This window comes from Sapajus apella, unplaced genomic scaffold (assembly GCF_009761245.1).
Source record: "Sapajus apella isolate SASKATOON/1434 unplaced genomic scaffold, GSC_monkey_1.0 scaffold42, whole genome shotgun sequence".
Classification (NCBI taxonomy): Eukaryota; Metazoa; Chordata; class Mammalia; order Primates; family Cebidae; genus Sapajus; species Sapajus apella.
In genome coordinates, this window is record NW_022436982.1 from 11,875,470 (window position 1) to 11,881,576 (window position 6,107).

The following is a 6,107-nucleotide window of genomic DNA, read 5'->3' on the forward strand; positions in this document are numbered from 1 at the left end:
TAGTCTTGGCTAAAAACTGGGTCTTCCTCATAATTCCATTACACTTTTTTCTGCACCAGTTACTAGGTACTGAGCTTTGGGTAACAGAGTAGGAATCAGGACTAGGAATGAGTGTTTGGTATTTAGGTGGCTCTCAATATAATCCCAAACCAAATATGTAAGGATTATCCATTGTTCTTCAGGTTTCTCTCTTCTCTTAGGATAAATAATTGCATTTTTTCTTTAATTAAGCTGCAAATAGTGTTATTGTTTGTTATATATTTTAGAATATATTTATAATCAATAATACATAAACATAAAACAAGAAACAGTTTATTCTGTTTACAAACTCACAGACAAGTCAGCAGATGATTGTCATCACAGAGTTTTCTTCTGGAGGGTGACTGTTGGAAAGATGTATACGGCATGACTCCTCATTCCATTTGAGTTATGAGTTTCTAAGCTCTATCGCTTTTCTTAGGGCACAGAGGTACCCTTTCATCATTCTGTGAATCTCCTGCTGAAGTGTCACCTATAATATTGCCTGAAAAACATTTGATCATCCTCTATTACTTGCTAATTTCTGGACTGCCTTTGATATTTAGAGTTATCACAATAAGCCTATTTCAAAATTAGTAGTTTCTAATATGTTTAAGTACAACCATAAACAGAAAGATTCAAGGTCATCCCCTTTCTAGGGAAGCATAACACTTTATTCCACATTTGCTCCCAAGTATGTCTTATGTCTACACAAGAATGGTGTTTGCTTCTGCAGTCATTTGAGGGTAACAAGTTTAAAGCCCCTTCCGCTTAAGAAAATTGGTTCTCAACCCTGGGTCTATGTCAGAATCACCCATGGGGATGTTTTAAAATTTAGACTGGCTGATCAGCTCCAGGTCTACAAAATTAGAATCTCTAGGTTTGAGCCCCAACATTCCTATGGTATAATTCTTACTCATTGTAAGCTTTCCAACAGTCCAGAAAGCAAAAAGTAGTAAGCAAAAATCTGAAACTTTCCCACCCTCACTCTTACTACCCAAAGGTAACCCCTATTACAAATATTTAATTATCCTTGCAGAAACATAAGTGCATATAATTGCAAACATCTCTCCCACAGCTCACATATTTGGAAAACACGAATTGGATCATATTATTCTGTCATTTGCTTTCTTTAATTAGCAATAGATCTTTGACAACTTCCATTGTCAGTGCAGATAGATGTACTTCATTATTTTTTTATGGCTTCACAGTTTTGTATTTTATGAATGAGGCCTAACTAAAAAAAAAAAAAAAAAAAAATTGGTCTCCTCTTAAGTACGTCAATCATTTCTCTCTTTCTTGCACTTTTTTTATACTAATATACACTGCTATAAAGAAACATTTCTGCATATTTATACAAGTTATCTGTAGCAATTTATATAGGAGTGAAATTGCTTTAGCTGAAGGTACATCTCTATATGTGTCTGTGGGTGTAAAATCTATCCATATATATGTATCCATGCATAAAATACATATATATGTATGTATATATATGTACATATACGTATATATTGTCCCATAATTACACATATGTGTGTACATATGTGTATATAAACATATGTATTATATATATTTCATATGTGTGTTGTAGGAATAGAATTGCTGAGTTAAAGGGTGTATATAAGTATATATACAAACACGAACATATAATATATGAACTATATATAACATATACTACGTATGTGTATATATGTTTCTATACATTATTTGTATGTCTTTACAGACTTAAAATAGTAAAATAGCTGAGTCAAAGGGTACCTATATATACATACAGTTTTGATAACCATTGTAATACTGCCTTTCAAAACAATTACACCAAGTTGTAATAGTGAGAGTGATTGTTTCCTGACAACTTTGTCAAAGTTGTCACCCTTTTTTCCTTTGGTCAAAATTGTGGTTATATACCATTGTTTCTATTTACATTTATTAACAAGTAAGATTATCTTTTCATTTATTTGTGACCATTTGCACATATTCTACTATAAACTATTATATTCTTTGCCCTTTTTATTGGATTGTGGTTTTACTGGATTATCTATTTACATAGTCTACAAATTAATCTTTTGACATATATGATCAAATAATTGTTTTTTAATCTTGCTTATGGTGTCTTTTTCTTATGACTTTGGGGTTTTCAGTTTAAGCATGTGTACTATTAGGAAAGTTTAATTTGGATAATCAAGAGTTACCTAAGGGATAAAGCTAGTGTCACAGGACATTAAGTTGGGGTAGGAGGAGAACGAGACACGGATATTCAGTAAGATTTTTTCTCTCCTGTATCTGCCTATGGGATGGATTTGCTGATCTAAGACAGAAAATTGTTTACCCCTGTTAAAAAAAAAAACTCAGAAAATTAACTCAGTTTTTTAAACCAATGGAAGAGAACCCAAGAAAGTTCCAATATTCAGTGATTCTGTCTGCATAAGTGACCCACCGATAACTCACTCCCTATTGACTCTGGCCTTAAGGACAAAAGAAAGGGCACAAGGCTTGTAGTCCAAAGGACTACCTGATGATTCCATCCCTGGCTTTTCCTGGCGATGAAGTATTCAAGATTCGAGCCTATCTAGGCCTCATTCTTTTCACCTGTAAAACAGGGGTAATAATCCCAATTTTTGAAAGGCCACTGTGAGGATAAAATAAGTAATGTAAGTGAAAGTACGTGCCCAGTTCTTCATTACTAATTTTTTGAAGAGCACATAGCCAAAAGACACTCCGAATTCCAAAAGTTTTGGAATACCACATATCCATTGTTATGCTAGAGAGTCATCTCCATCGTTGTATTTTGCTGAAACTAATACTAAACTTAGAATTCCCCTGCATACTGCATCTGAAAGAGAAAAAGTGTTGGGCAGCAGCAGCTGGGAAAACCAAGATAGAATTTATATGTTCAAATTTTCATATTTACATTTTTTTGAACAGAAAGCTTACAACATAATTATCCTCTTATTCAGATGGCGTTCCTCTGAACTAAGCAATTACCATTATCCCTATGGCAAGTTCCTGTGGACAGAAAATGATTATACTTTAAGCTATATGGGCCCAATAAACAAAGATAGATCCCTCTATTTAAATTTGATTGTCAGAAAACTGAGGGTCAGAGAACCCCTCAAGCATGATGGGGTAATATGATGGTTAATTTTGCCTGTCAACTTGGCAAGGCTGTGGTATCCAGTTCTTTAGTCAAACACCAGTCCAAATATTGCTGTGGAGGTATTTTTAGATGTGATTAACATTTAAGTCAGTAGACTTTAAAAAGATTATCCTGAATAATATGGGTGGTCCTCATCCAAGCAGTTGAAGAGCTTAAAAGAAATGACTGAGGTCTCTCAAGGAAGAAATTCTGCCTCCAGATTGCCTTTAGATTCAAGACTTGCAACATCCACTCTTCCCTGGGTCTCTAATTTGTCAACCCCCACCATCTCCTGAGACAATTCCTTAAAATAAGTCTCCTCTCTCTTTTTCTCTCTCCCCCCATATGTGTGTGCAGACATATAATCTATGTATATATAAAATTGTATATACACACGCACAGTCATGTGCTGGATAACGATGCTTCAGTCAACCACAGACCACATATTGGTGGTGTCCCATAGGATTATAATGGAGGTGAAAAATTCCTATCCCCTAGTGATGCCATACCTGTCCTAAAGTTGTAGCATAACATATTACTTTTTCTATATTCAGACATAAAACTATTTATTACAGTTACCTACAGTATTCACTACAGTAACGTGCTGTACAGGTTTGTAGTCTAGGAGCAACAGGCCATACCATATAGCCTAGGTGTATAAAAGACCCTGCCATGTAGGTTTGTATATGGTGTATATACAACAATGAAATCACCTAAAGATACATGTCTGAGCATGTATCCCTGTTGTTAAGTAAACCCATGACTGTGTGTATATACATATACATATGTGTGTGTGTGGGCACACACACAATTGGTTCTGTTTCCCTGGAGAACTGACTGAAATAACGACTTCAAGAGATGTTTAATAAGTGCCTTTTCTTCTTTCCCCACCATGCTTTATTGGAACAACTAGTCATATTGTCTAGGCCCAAGAAACTCTTCACCGCCCCCACCCCATTCCTCCTTTAAATGACACTATGCTGGCATCCGGCATCATTTTTCCTCCAGGGTGAACTAACCCTTTCTAAAGTGCCCTTCCTCTGTAGGACATAAAACCGAATGCCCTTCTACAAAGGCGGAGGCCGGGTTCTGGTGGGGTGGGGGGAGGGGAATGCTGGGGGCGTGTCATGGGTGCAGAGCAAGACACAAAGAAGGATCTGGTTCCCTGGAGCTGACATTCTACACAACAAACAAGTAAACAAATACATAACTAAGATAACTTCTTCATCCCAAGTGCTATGAAGGAAAAAATCACGGTGGTATGAGGGTGCCTGAAAAGGAAGTATTTCTGAGAAGGGGGATACTTCAGAAGAGACCCGAAGGAGAAAGCGCTAGCCTTGTGAAGAGGGAGAAAGAACAGTCATGCTATACAGACAGGTGGCAAGTGGCCCGGGCACACAGCACGGTGTTGGGTCAGTTCTGAGTGAACTCTACCTACTGGTGAGGTCTGTTTGTAAACATCTAAATAGATATTTAGAGTGGCTAAGTAAGAGTGATCACTAAATCGCACTTCATCCAAAAGGCCCCTTTTTGTCTTAGGTTTGGATAGAGCTTCGGCAGCAATGTCAAGTGATGGGGCGGGGGATGGGGAAGGAGAAGTTTGCTGCTCCTCTAGGCTGCAGCACTGCCTTAGGTGAGTGGCTCGGCCTTTGCAGGCCTCACTTTCCTCCCGTGTAAGGTGCGGGGGAGGGGGGTGGGGGGTTGACGTAAGGTCAAGCCTTACGTCTGTAAGGCCCTGTCGGCTCACGCTGTGGTTCCACTTCTTCAACTAGGCCACTAGGCCCAAGCGCAAGAACAGGAAGCCACTGAGAAGCGGGCCACATTTCCAGGTTCCGGGAGCTGGACCTAGTCCCGCATCCTCTGGCACACAACCAGCCACTCAGGCCGCGGACCCCAGCCCGCGAGCCTCGCACAGATCCGTCCAGGCTGCAGGCTCCGGGTCGGGCACCGGGTCAGCGCCGCGGCCTGAAGGCGGCGTCCTGGGCTCGACTTCCCGCGCGCGGAGAGCCGGCGAGCCCGCGTCCGAGCTCCTGGCTCAGAGCCGAGCCTCGCTAGACCGCGCTCAGGACCCGGCTCCTCCGCGTTCTCGGGCCGCCCCAGTGTCCTCGACTCACCCCTCCTTTCTGCCGCTCCTTCCTTTCCTTGCCCTGCTTTTACTGTTCCCAGACAGGACCGCTTTTCCTGTCTCCCAGCTAGAAAGGAGGAAGGGAGAGAGTCCAGAAAAGATCAGTGATGTATAAGAAAAAGGGGGGGGGGGGGACACGGAGGGGAAGACGGGAGCGGGGACGCCCGCCGAGGTGTCAGGCGACCGGATCAAGGGGTGTCCGGGTGTCCGGGCGCCCCACAGAGCGTGGAGGCGGCTGCAGCCAGCGGTCGCCCGTGCAACCATTCTACGCCGGGACGCGGCGACAAGAGGGGAGCGGCCCGCGGGGGAGGGGAGCGCGGGGGGGAAGAGGAAAGAGGAAGAAGCGCTCAGATGCTCTACAGAGTCGTGAAGGTTAAAACCGAAAACAAAAACGGGCTAGAGGCAGAGGACTCGATTCTAGTCCCAGCCCGGCGCCCTAGGCGACGCGGGCAGCTGGGAGGGGAAGGGGCGCCTGGACCCAGCTGGGACCCCGGGTTGCGACTCCACCTACCTAGTCCGGCGCCTGGCCGGGCCCGCAGCTCCAGCAGCGCCACGCCGTGTCCAGATGTCGCGTCAGAAGCGTGCAGCGGTTTCATTTAATTTCGCTAGTTTTCCAAATCTAGAAGAGGAGCGGAGCGGCTTTTTGTTCAAAACTGACATTCAGCCTCCTGATTGGCGGATACAGCAACGAGATGACCTCGCTTTCCTTTCTTCCTTTTTCTCTTTTAAATAATCTAGTTTGAAGAATGGAAGACTTTCGACGAGTGGAGGCAGGAATAAAACAAGGGGGATGAGGGAGCGGGGACGCGAGCAGCCCCAGAACCCGCGGGA